Genomic DNA, 13,923 nt, shown 5'->3' with positions numbered 1-13,923 from the left:
ATGTGCCTGTGTGAATTTGCTAAAATAAGATTTTAAAGTATATAAAAAAAAATATCAGTAAAAATGTCTTCCTCCTTTATAACTATGTTATAGTTATGGTTCCCAACCAGGAGTTTCCAGAAATGAATGGTAATACAAAATGTAGGCATTTAAAGAAGAAAGAATAAAACATAAATAATAGTTTAACTCTGTATGCAAGTAAACCGGACATACTTAGCGTAACAACAACAGGGCATTTGCACACCTTCGCAAAGGTGTTGCCGAGGTTGGGTGGAGATACTCAAGTGGAGGGCAGTATAATTGTAATGAGTGCGGCTTGTGACGTGCCTAACTTTCATTTCAAGTTTTCACCTGACCTTTTGGTCACATTTTAAGCGTTACCATTTTTTGTCAGTTCCCATACACGTTGATCATTGAATTACCTGTATGTTTGAAGGCAGCGATGACGCTCGCGTAGGATTACAGGGCATGGTTTCTCTCTCACACACACACACACACACACACACACACACACACACACACACACACACACACTCAGTTTAGTTTATCAGAACATCAGGGTCAAGGCCATTCAGAGGCAGAGTAGGGGTCGGTCTTCACAGAATGGCGTTTCTAGGGACTTCTAGGGAAAAGTCTGTGCATTAACTATTGCACCTAGAATTCTTACAATATTTTGGTGTAACTTAAAGCTTTTTATTAGGCCTTGTGATGGCACCAGCCTGTAGCACTTGCCCTATATCTGTCTATTGAGTGTCTGTTGAGAAGTTTTAGGCTCAAACTCAGAAACCGTCTCAATTAGCACTTTCCCTTCTTAGTTTGACCTATTAAAACATTTTTTATTTATTTTCTTAAGTTTTGGCTTCGTTTTGCAGTTGCCGCATACCTAGACTTTGCTTATATTTGGAACATTTGCCACAGTACAACAGAATCATTTAGTCTACCAATTAAATACATAGTCAAGGACATACCTGTTATTTTCTTTATCTTTTTACCCAGTACACACCTAAATTATTATGATTGGCATATGATAAAGAGTGTATGTGGACATGTGATTTGTGTGTTTTACAAAGTGTCTGTTTAGAGTTCTTACAGGAGGGTGCTGTCCTTGGCCTGTTTCAGTCCTTGGCAAGGAAATTGACTTCCATAAGACTGAAAGCCATTCTAACTTCCTCCGCTTTAGACATGGTGGACGCTACTTTTTGTTTCAGGTTTTTATAATTGCGATAAACACTACCCTGCATTAGGGGAATTGTTGTGAGGAGACGATAAATGGATGTTGTGGGAAAATGTAAAAATCATTCTCAAGGTCTTCAGGCCATTTTTTTACCAGTGAATTCCTATGCTACAAGCTGGGAAACAAGCTTATAATATGCCACCACCTCTCAAACTGAAAAGGCTGCTCTGCTGTACTGAAGTGAGGAGTTCATCCCAATGTATAGGCTATAGACCTAACTGAGAAACTCGCCTAGTTATCTAGACCTGTCATTTAATCCATTTGTTAATCCTATTATTCACTTCCAAATACTTTTCTCAATGGTTTTCGCTGTTCACTGTTGAGTCGGTGGTCCCATTGCATCCTTTATGTACTTTAATCCTGTCATTCCCCTCCTCAGCACTGATATTTGTGTGGTTGAGGCTTACATGTTTTCAGATTACTTGCTAAATCGAACATGGTGGGGTGGTGGTGGTCTATAATGGCCATTTGTTTGTGACACCCTTCTTTTACCTCTAGTTGTTATGGTAGTGAGTATGAAGAATGGCTGGAATATCTGTTCCTGACTCTGGAGTAGGGCCTCCTCCATCCTTGCAATGTTCTCTTTCAAACCATGAAACTGGGCCAATGGATAAACAGCTTTTTTTGCTGTGGTTGCCATGGACTATACAGTGGACAGTTTAGTGTGATGTAGTAAAAGGCTGGCTGCCTACATCTGTATTGGCCAAGATGGAACACATGGTATTCTGGACATGGAGGGGGGGGGGGCTCTGCAGGGTCGGCGTCAGTGTCAGCTACTGTTTGTTGATTTTGCAGCCTGGCCTGCATCCTCGCTCAAGTGAAGCGCTAGCAAATCCAAGCACTAGCCAAAAATAAGAGAAAAAGGGTTTCCATAGAAAAGAGGAGGAGGAGAAGAGGGTAGGTACGGTGAGAGTCACGTTCGTGGAGGTGAGTTCTATTGTGTGGTCTGTTTTAAAATAAATAGAATAGCACTGAACATGACTGGGTGAACGGAGCAGTGTAAGTGATGACATTGTCTAGTGTCTCTCACTGAACATGACTGGGTGAACGGAGCAGTTTAATTGATGACATTGTCTAGTGTCTCTCTGTCTCCCAGCCCCCACGAGTGGCTGTCTTCCTCAGAGAGAGAGAGAGAGAAAAAAAGTTTCACACAAGCACAAATCATGTGTGGTCACTGCACGACGCTGTGTGTGTGTGTGTGTGTCTCTCTGTGTGTGTGTGTGTCTGACAGAGGGAGAGCCTCAGTCTTCATCCTCATGAAAGGTGTATTCTTCTTGGCTGCACAAAGAGGCCTATTATGGGGCTCGATGAGAGGCGTATCTGCTTCTTTCTCCATGGATGCCCCCCCCCCCCATCCCCTTCAGTGATTTCCTCATCTCACAAGCAGGCTTGTTGGAACGCAGTGGTAGTCCTTGTCAGCAGCATAGTTCAGCCTTCACCTGTCAGGGCCGTTAGGGTAGACGACGCTGAAGGAAATGCTCTTTGATTTACTGTACACTCGTTTCTTCCAGAGCGAAAAAAAAATGATGCAGACCTTTTCCATTCATTCCACTGCTGACTTGGAATAGTATTCCGGAGTGTAGATTCCACTGCCCTCACTGTGATGTAGTGGGATTCCACTGCTGACTATGATAATAGTGGGATGTTCAGTGGAATATGGAATGCCTATAGTGGTTTTGCCTTCATGAGTTTCAGGATTATGGATTAACAGGCCCCCCTTTCCTCCTTTAAAGGTGCTGCTAATTCTCAAGAGGGCTATACCTCACTCCTGCATTTGAATTGATGTCTTTAAATGAACAGGAAGGTTAAGTAGCATATGTTGTTCCCCTGGCCCAGGAGGAAGTGGTCTGGGTCAAGAAAAGTTAAGACAGAAAAAAATATCCAAACCGACATTTGTAGGCAGAGGATTCACTTTGGAGCGAGCTAATGACACGCTACTGCAACATCGTCTCTTTACACAGAGTTGTGACATTCTGCTTGGGTCACTTTTTAAACTGGCTATTTTTCACACTAGTCAGCAAACCTCAGTGGTGAGGTAAGATGAAGCAGTTTTTGGACAGAACACAGACACCACCCCCCTTTGGGGTGGATAGGGCTGCTGCTGCTTGTTGCCTGGTTGCTGCCTGGGGTTGGGAAAAAGCCCCGGGTCCCTGGCGGGGCCCCTGAATTTATGGAGTTGAGCGGTCACTGCAGCTCCTGAATGAATGTGCCATTTGTTTGTACAGATAGACAAGTGTCAGAGCAATGGGGAGCGCAGTAGAGTGAGACCAACCTGCTGCTTCCTACACGGCTGTAAAAACCTCCACAACAGGGAGAGGGAGAGACGCTGAGAGATGGAGGGAAGGAGGAGTGGTAGGGGATTGATGGAGAGAGAGAGATGGAGGGAAGGAGTAGTGGTAGGGGATTGAGAGAGAGAGAGAGAGAGAGAGATGGAGGGAAGGAGTAGTGGTAGGGGAGAGAGAGAGAGATGGAGGGAAGGAGTATTGGTAGGGGGATGATAGAGAGAGATGGAGGGAAGGAGGAGTGGTAGGGGGATGATAGAGAGAGAGAGAGATGGAGGGAAGGAGGAGTGGTAGGGGATTGAGAGAGGGAGGGAAGGAGTAGTGGTAGGGGATTGAGAGAGAGAGAGAGAGAGAGAGATGGAGGGAAGGAGGAGTGGTAGGGGATTGATAGAGAGAGAGAGAGAGGGAAGGAGTAGTGGTAGGGGATTGATAGAGAGAGATGGAGGGAAGGAGTGGTAGGGGATTGATAGAGAGAGAGAGAGAGAGATGGAGGGAAGGAGGAGTGGTAGGGGATTGAGAGAGAGAGAGAGAGATGGAGGGAAGGAGTAGTGGTAGGGGATTGATAGAGAGAGAGAGAGAGAGAGAGAGAGAGAGATGGAGGGAAGGAGTAGTGGTAGGGGATTGATAGAGAGAAGACTTAATCATGGATTGAATGCGGTAGGAAGGCAAAGGAGGGAAGCAAGCCTGTATGACAAACTGTTCTCATTTGGATAGCAGCTACATTGCAGTGCGGCGATTGCACGTGCTCAAAAGACCAAGCAAACAGCTGAAAGTGTTATTTGACGTCTGCCCAGACAACATTTCTAGAATTGAAAAGTCACATTAAGGGTTTTGGTGAAATAGGTAGTGTAAGGTTTCAGATCGGAAAACCAATGCTTGGAAAGGATGGATAAGGTGGTCTGTCAAATAAAGTGTAGGGATTTGTAACTAACAAAGAGAGTATGGTTTAGGAGCTATCTCAAATAAAGTGTAGTATTTATAACTGTAACAAAGAGAGTATGGTTCAGGAGCTATCCCGAATAAAGTGTAGGGATTTGTAACTGTAACAAAGAGAGTATGGTTCAGGAGCTATCTCAAATAAAGTGTAGGGATTTATAACTGTAACAAAGAGAGTATGGTTCAGGAGCTATCTCAAATAAAGTGTAGTATTTATAACTGTAGCAAAGAGAGTATGGTTCAGGAGCTATCTCAAATAAAGTGTAGGGATTTATAACTGTAACAAAGAGAGTATGGTTCAGGAGCTATCCCAAATAAAGTGTAGGGATTTATAACTGTAACAAAGAGAGTATGGTTCAGGAGCTATCTCAAATAAAGTGTAGGGATTTATAACTGTAACAAAGAGAGTATGGTTCAGGAGCTATCTCAAATAAAGTGTAGGGATTTATAACTGTAACAAAGAGAGTATGGTTCAGGAGCTATCCCAAATAAAGTGTAGGGATTTATAACTGTAACAAAGAGAGTATGGTTCAGGAGCTATCTCAAATAAAGTGTAGGGATTTATAACTGTAACAAAGAGAGTATGGTTCAGGAGCTATCTCAAATAAAGTGTAGGGATTTATAACTGTAACAAAGAGAGTATGGTTCAGGAGCTATCCCAAATAAAGTGTAGGGATTTATAACTGTAACAAAGAGAGTATGGTTCAGGAGCTATCTCAAATAAAGTGTAGGGATTTATAACTGTAACAAAGAGAGTATGGTTCAGGAACTATCCCCCTTTATTTGCCCCTTAATGGATTGCCATAGCTTCTGAATGGAAAAAATGGAACATCTGTTTGGCAGTTTGGAGAACATGTAGTTTGTCGTATCAAAATGTTATTAACACATTTAGACACATTATATCAATACATTTAGTGTCCTATTTCAGGGCTTGTAGATTATAGATGTATCTCGTTATGAAGATTACTGTGTTACCATGCTTTCATTTGGCCATCATTAGGCTAAGAGTATCATTTCCATTGGCACTCTAATCTACATCCAGTGTATATGTATAGTGTATTAGTGTGTATATCTGCGTTTAGAGGCTGGGAGAAGAAAGAAGGAGTGATTGGTGTTTTTAGTTGGTAACTGGCCATGTTGCTGAGGAGAAACATGCAGGCCTGCAGGTACCTTCATGGTATTTGGATGACTTATTAATAATAATAATTAATATTTATTAATAATAATATATATAATAATAATTATTATTATTTGGATGACTGGTCATAATTTCACTTATAATTTCATAATTTAATTTGCCCTCCTATCTTTTTTTTTTCTCTCTTAATGACATTCAGCATTTCAGATGAGGTAAAGACCTTACATTAGGGGTAGAAAGTAGAAACGTCCCTGTAATCAGGACCTGTACTGGACAGCAGCTGACCAACACGACCCCCCACCCCCTAAACCTAACTGTTATGGTTCAGGAGACCTTCTATCAATCTTGTGATGTTTTTTTAATACCAGCTGCATATATGGCTAATTGGTGAAAGCATAAATGGTGGCAAACTGTTGGATATAATCATTTTGAAGCTCTTCTTATTATATTTGGCAAAACGAATCTAGAGTAGAAACTTGGTAGCCTGACGTTGTCATACTCATAATTCTAGTCAGAATATGAGTCTGATACCGCTCCATTGGGCTGTGATTATGGGGCGTGTTTCAACCGAACCAGGAAAAAAAATGCCTCTTCGCTCAATTGGATAGACCTACAACCAATCAGAGCAACGTAGTATGTGACCAGGGCCAGCTGATAAATTAAACTTTTACCGAATCCCGTAGGAAGGACGGCAAAAACATCTTTTCGATCGACAAATGCCTTGATCACGTTTCTCTGTTCCTCTTTCAAAATGAATGCGCTGTCGATGTCTTCTAAAACAGACTTGATGGCAGAATCTATCTACACTTCTCAGCTCTCCAGCGGCAGCCATGTTTGTTGAAAACGAATTCAACCCAAGCGCTCTTTGGTGACGTGGTTGATTACGTTACTGTTGATCATCTGTCCATCATCGTATAAAGCCCGCCCTGACAATTCGATTGGTCCGAACCAATTTTTGATCGGAGATAGTTTTTTTCCCCCAACGGATCAATGCCAGACCGAACTTCCCGACCTCAAATGTTGTGGGCGGGGCTAAGTTCGTGCTGGCACCCAGGCTGGTGTCTTTGTGCAGAAGGCTATCAGGTCCTGGCAAACAGCCTTAAATCTTTTCATCATAAAAGCGTATGTGTTTCACTTGCTAAGGGGTGAAATGGAAGATGTTAATCCTACTGATTTTGTAGATCTGATCCTCCTGTTTTTACATAAAAAAATGACCCCTTAGTTAGAGGCACAGCATCAACTATGCATGTTCAAACTAGACCTCTGGGTAATGTCTGAAGAACAAGGTCCAGAGAAGGCTCAAAGTAATGCTTTCACACATGCATCCTAGGACGTCAAGGGTGAGACGTTCACACAGGTGAAAATGATCTAAGTAAGTAAGACCTATTTAAGCTATAGTAAGGGTTTTTACTGCTCAACCAAGTCCCGTTGGCTAGTCACTGGGGTAAACGGCTGTTGCAGTTTCAATGCTAATGATTTATCAGAGGACTCCTATTGGTAAAACATTAGGCCTACGTAAGTGTTTTCATTGCATTTGTAATGTAAAAATCTGTGGACTCATAGAATGGAAATCATTGCTTCGTTTGGTAGAACTTTCTGGATGCTCAGTGTCTCAACATTCAACACCACAAACAGGAAATAGAATAGTGTGTGCTCGGTTATGCCTTCTGCCTAGCAGAAAAAAAAACGTTCTTTTCTGTCCTTCACCGAGATCTAAAAAGGAACAATGAAATGTCTGTTGAGATTAGTGCACCCATAAGAAAATGATTTTAAAATGTTTTAAACCGTATCCAGTGGTCCCATAAGCTACATGGGTTCCATGTATGGGCTGTGCCAGGCTTCCCAGCAGGATGGGTGGATGTGACCAGGACTCTAGAGTCTAGCCAGAATACCCAGTTGGATGTGACCAGGACTCTAGAGTCTAGCCAGAATACCCAGTTGGATGTGACCAGGACTCTAGAGTCTCGCCAGAATGCATCAGATGACTTAAATTAGTGTTAGCAGTTTCCCCCCGTTTGGATGTCTGTCATTTCTGCAGCTGCAGAAGGAGAAGGAAAAGCGCCTGACTGGCAAACATGCACAAGATGTCTCACTTTCAAGATGGCTCACTTTCAAGATGGCTCACTTTCAAGATGGCTCACTTTCAAGATGTCTCACTTTCAAGATGGCTCACTTTCAAGAGCGCTCTTCCTTTTGGGAGGAGGAAGCGGGTGGCTTAACTGAAAAAGAGTTTATAAGGGTGTAAAGCCCAAACAGGCTATTTGACAATAGAGACAAGTACTAGTACACTTTCCTGACTCTTTTAGTGTCGTAGTGTCACTATCAATTCTTGTATTCTGTCTGTGAGCAGAACATTGCAACTGCAACAGCACAACTTTTAAATATGCTTGAGTGTAAACCAGTGGGGTTAGTTTAGCCATAGTTTTGCCTTTTGTTGTGGCCATGCCATTTGCATTAGGCTCCAGGCCATGCTCTGTGGGTCCTGATAAAAGTTGCCCTCCCTTGCTCTCTCCCTCTCTCCCTCTCTCCCTCTCTCCCTTTCTTCTTGTGCTTGAGTAGCTGTGGCAGAGACAGAGCAAGAGGCCCAATCAACAGACGAGTGCAGGCTTCTTCTTGGAATGTAGGCAGAGAACCGGCTGATCTTGTCTGTTAGGATTCTCGTTACTGAAGTGTCTCTCACTCTCTCTGTCACACACACACACACTCTCTCTCCCTCTTTCTCCCTCCCCTTGAACTAGAGCATGTTTTTAAGTCAGGTATTTTATTTCTCCCATCCCTTTTTATATTTTTCCAAGCGTTATTTCTCTCCTGCTTGTCAAACTATCTTCCTCCTTTCCTCAATTATCACATTGTTCTGTCAACCAGCGATGTTTTCCAACCAATGCTCTGCAGTAACTGATCCAGAGACTTGATATGTGTTGGACAGACACACAAGTCATAGGGTCAGCTGCTCTGAGACCAGTCACCTGCACTTGTCTTTGCCTGTGAAGCCTTATGGGAACTGTAAAGCAGCCCTTTTTACACACACACACATGTGCTGGCCTACACACACACACAAAAGCAGAGAGGCCATACACAGCCTCGTAAACTTTTGGTGTGTAGTTTGGCACATGCAAGAAGTAGTTGAAGGCCAAATCCTTGAGCTGGAATACACATGTTACTACCATGTAAAAGACATGCTCCCTTTTTGATCAGGCCATGAGATGTTTCTCACACTGACTTATTTTCCCTCTGTATCTTAGTCTCTCTCTCTCTGTGTGTGTGTGTGTGTGTGTGTGTGTGTGTGTGTGTGTGTGTGTGTGTGTGTGTGTGTGTGTGTGTGTGTGTGTGTGTGTGTGTGTGTGTGTGTGTGTGTGTGTGTATAGGAATTGTTTGATTCTTTTTCTCCACGGCCTTCTCTTTTACTTGTCAGTGTGAAGTCTTTCTTAGAAACAGTTCAGTTTTGGTCAGTTCCAACTAGAACCGCTTCCTCCACATCAACCCACTGCAACTCCCCTCATGGCTCTCAATTAGGCAGTCTTACCAGCCACTAATCTGATAATCTGTTTCTCTCTTGTGCTCCCCATCCTCCTCCTCCTCCTCTCTCTCTCTCTCTCTCTCTCTCTCTCTCTCTCTCTCTCTCTCTCTCTCTCTCTCTCTTTCTCTCTCTCTCCTCCTCCATCCTGTTCTGTACTCTTCTTTGCCCTCACACACACTCATTGTCTCACTCTGTCCCTCTTTTGTTCTTTCTTGTTGATACTCCCCTTGAGCCTTTTCATCTTTTATTGTGCCCCCCCCCGCAACCCCCCCGCGCCCCCCCAAACAGACACATACAGAGACACACATACAGACACTTCATTATCCTCTCCTCCTCCTGCACTCCCCAGCTTTTCCAGTTCTCACATCCTAAAGAGGATAAGCTGTTGTTGTTGGCTTTTCTAAGTCTTCTCTCTGTCGCTCTCTTCCATGTGTGTGTGTGCTCCCTCCATCCCTGACCTGGTTCTCCTCCTGACATCGTGGCCCAAGGTGGACTTTTTTATAGAAGCACATTTAATGAGGCCTGAGAGCAGTGGACAGTAGAGCTTACCTTCACTCTGAAGGAACATGCTTGGTCTGTCTCTGTCACTTCCCTGTTCCCCCTCTCACTCACGTGCATACATACAGTTACTGGACTACAGTTACTGACTTATGGACTAATCAAAGCAAAGCAAGGAAGTGACCCCTGATTTCTGTGGGACCTCTGACTGTGTGTGTGTGTGTGTGTGTGTGTGTGTGTGTGTGTCTGTCTGTCTGTCTGTTACTAAACTGCATCTCTGTCATCTCCTTTTTCAGTGTAAGCAGTGTGTGTTTGCTGACACGTGACACGTGAGGTGTGTGGTGAGGTGAGGTGAGGTGACCTGCACCCCCGCTCATCTGTGGCCATCTTTAGCACCTGTATCTGTGGACGGGTAAATATATATGTGTCGCCCGATAACCGCTCATGCACGCCACTGCTCGCCGCTGTCCCCCCTGCATCTGAAACCATAGACAACAGGCTAGTCCTCAGGACCTGTTGTTCCATGCAGAGAGCATTGTCCTACTGTGCCGCACGCAAACATTTGGTTTGTTTTGCCATCCTGCTTTTCCTTCCCTCCGATGCTCGATACCATTCAACTATTTATCTGTATTCCATTGTGCCAACACTGTCCCATCCAAATTCTCTCTGTCCTACTTCTTTTGCGGTCTGCCATTTTGTGTTTCCACATTCTCCTTGGGCTGCTGTGCTCCTCTGCTTGTTCTCTGTGCATGACGCGTCCTGTTGTCTAAACACAGTCTTACACTTTCTTCCAAAAGCCTTCAGGGATAGCAGGCATTTCCTTCTATATGACGACACACACACACACACACACACACACACACACACACACACACACACACACACACACACACACACACACACACACACACACACACACACACACACACACGCACAGAGAGCAATGAAGAAGTTTACAGACCCTGTTAACCTGCTGTGGGTTATGCATTTTCCCCCAGGTATGTCTACACTGTGGAGGTAAAGCTTTTGTAATCCATCCCCACTCCCCGTTCTTCAGCAAAGTGTCATATCCTCATTTGTGGTACACTGAGTTGCTTTACACATAGTGTGTTTTTTTGTTTTTCATTTGTATTATTATTTATTGTAAGAAATGTAGAAACATCTGTAACCTTTCATAGTCCAGCACAATCATCAACAAAAAAATGATCTAAGACTTTTATTTCTCCCTAATGAAAACCTTTGAGTCTTTGAGTGAATGTGAACAGCGCATGTATCCTTGTGTGAGGAATTGTGCACTTCATAACTCTTGTGAGGGTAGGTATGGCTAGAGGTTCGTTCTGAGGGCCTTCCAGCTAGTCAAAACCTGCCCAGTCTCCTAGAGGCGGAGTACAAGCAAACGCATGTCTGAGACAACAGTCAGTGTGTGTGTCCATCAGTCAGCAATCTGGTATCCCTGGTGTCAGGTGATTGGTAAAAAAAAAAAAAAAAACAACAACAATCTTTAAACTTAGCAAGACTGTCTGGAGATGTAAAAAAATTAACTTCCAGATGCTGTGTGTGTGTGTGTGTGTGTGCGCACACACTCACCTATGTGACTTGGTGCATGTTTTTGTTTAAGCTCAGTTTGGTTGAATTCGCAGCATGGAAGCGTAGCATACTAGCATTACATACTCACTCTCTCTCTCTCTCTCTCTCTCTCTCTCTCTCTCTCTGCCCCCCTTCCTCTACACCTTCTACAGTCTCATGTACTCCTTCAGTTTTAGAATGGTAGTGTGGTTACATGGACAATACTTTGTGGGTCTTACTGGAAGCCATGTCGGTGTCAGATTGCCAATTAGTTATCTAAATCTTAACAGGAATGAGCTATACCACTGGTTAACTGGTTAAGAAAAGAAGCATACATGTACATGTGAGAATACAGGCAGACATGATGCTACTGGCTGCAGTGGGTACAAGCTTAGGGGAGCAGCCGGTCAGGTTGACCGCTTTGGCTGCTGTTAGCTCTGTAGAGATAGACAGACTGTCCAGGAGTTTTTACTTGCTTTTTTTTTTACAAGTCGGAACTTTCGGTCTTATTACCGCAATATTTCCGCAGAAAATTGAAAGGTGAAAACTAGACAGCTGTGTGTGTGTGTGTGTGTGTGTGTGTGTGTGTGTGTGTGTGTGTGTGTGTGTGTGTGTGTGTGTGTGTGTGTGTGTGTGTGTGTGTGTGTGTGTGTGTGTGTGTGTGTGTGTCTTTCTCTCCTCTTCCTTCTCTCTTCCCCTGTCTTATCAGCCGATTTGAATAGTCAGTGAAAGTGCTGCCATCCTTCAAGCCCATCTGCTTGAGCAGAGATAGAAAAAGAAGGGGGGCACACATGTGCTAAATGTACACAGTATACATGTGGTAAATGTACCTGCACCTTCTTCCTCTATTCATTGTCAGAGTTCCATAATGAATACATGTAGCATGATTAGCATACTATCATACCTGTGCTAAATGTACACAGCATACAAGTAGCATGATTAGCATACTATCATACCTGTGCTAAATGTACACAGCATACAAGTAGCATGATTAGCATACTATCATACATCTGCTAAATGTACACAGCATACCTGTGCTAAATGTACACAGCACATATCTGCTAAATGTACACAGCATACCTGTGCTAAATGTACACAGCATACAAGTAGCATGATTAGCATACTATCATACCTGTGCTAAATGTACACAGCATACCTGTGCTAAATGTACACAGCATACCTGTGCTAAATGTACACAACACACATGTGCTAAATGTACACAACACACATGTGCTAAATGTACACAACACACATGTGGTAAATGTACACAGCATACATGTAGCATGATTAGCATACTATCATACATCTGCTAAATGTACACAGCGTACATCTGCTAAATGTACACAGCATACCTGTGCTAAATGTACACAACACACATGTGGTAAATGTACACAGCATACATGTGTTAAATGTACACAGCATACATGTAGCATGATGAGCATGCTAGCATACATGTGGTTAATGTACACAGCACACATGTAGCATGATTAGCATACTATCATACATGTGGTTAATGTACACAGCATACATGTAGCATGATGCGCATGATAGCATACATCTGCTAAATGTACACCTGTACCTGTGCTAAATGTACACATCACACATGTGCTAAATGTACCTGCACCTTCTTTCTCTATTCATTGTCAGAGTTCCATAATGAAGATTTTAAGACTCATCTTTTTGTCTTGTCTTTTTGTACTGAAATGTTGAAAAACCTTGTATGAGTCAGTAAAGGAAATGCTTAGGCAGTTCAGTGACTTTAGTTTTTTTTTCCTTTTTTTTTCTGAAGCATACTTTTTGTGGGTGGGTGGGTGAGGGAGTGTGGTGGGGTACACGTCCCTGCTCCGCTCCCCTCCCTCCCCTCCCGTGTCCTCTCACTCTTAGGGACCGTTTGGCCCCTCACTCCCGCCCACCCTTTTCTTCTCTCTGTTCTTGATACATGAACAAGATCTACTTCGTCTGTCTAACCCCCAGTGCCAGCCCGTTCCCCTCTGGTTACCATGGTGACCCCTGGCCTGAACACTCATTAGGAGTGTGCTTCTGCTTCTTCCTCTTCCTCTGCCTGCTCCATCACCTTCGGGCCTCCTGATAGGAGGGTGCTCAACCATATCCTCTCTCACACACACACAGGTTAAGGAACGTTACGTACCAGCACACGAGCGTTATGAAATCACACAGAGTTTTAGAAAGGGCCTGTCTTGCAGGCCACATTAGGTGGAGGAGTACAAGGGCATGAATCAAAAACACATTTCGTCTGTTTCGGTAGAGAGGAAGTGTCCGTACAAGTGTCAGAGAAGAGCTTCCTGTTAGGCTGTGAACAGGAGATAAAAATTAGGAGTGGCCTGGATCTCTCTCTCTCTCTCTCTCTGTGTCCCCCTTCCTCTACACTTTCTACAGTCTCATGTACTCCTTCAGCTTTAGAATGGTAGTGTGGTTTCAGTGCCATTTGGCCATGCAACACCACTGCACTCAAGCCCTCACAGAATATTCCTTGTATACTATATCTATCTGAACTGTAGAAGGCATAGCTGACCATATATATATATATATATATATATATATATGGTCAGCTATGCCTTCTACAGTATATATATAATGTTTTTTCCCCCATTTTTTTTCTCTTTCATTTTACAGATTAGCTTTAGTGTGTGTGTATGTGAGAGAAAGAATATAAAAAAAAGCTTCTTTTAACTGTGTTACCCCCCACCCCCAGAAAGACACACAACTCACACATACCGTACACACAGTGGCC

General features: G+C 43.3%; 1 protein-coding gene across 1 annotated transcript in view; it reads left to right on the top strand.

Moving 5' to 3' along the window:
• rreb1a (ras responsive element binding protein 1a) overlaps window positions 1–13,923 on the top strand; it is a 51,608-nt gene that overhangs the window by 13,828 nt on the left and 23,857 nt on the right. The window lies entirely within an intron of this gene.

Source organism: Clupea harengus, chromosome 17, assembly GCF_900700415.2.
Source record: "Clupea harengus chromosome 17, Ch_v2.0.2, whole genome shotgun sequence".
Lineage (NCBI taxonomy): Eukaryota > Metazoa > Chordata > Actinopteri > Clupeiformes > Clupeidae > Clupea > Clupea harengus.
Note: the sequence above shows the minus strand (reverse complement) of the source record. Positions and strands in the feature narration are given on the sequence as shown.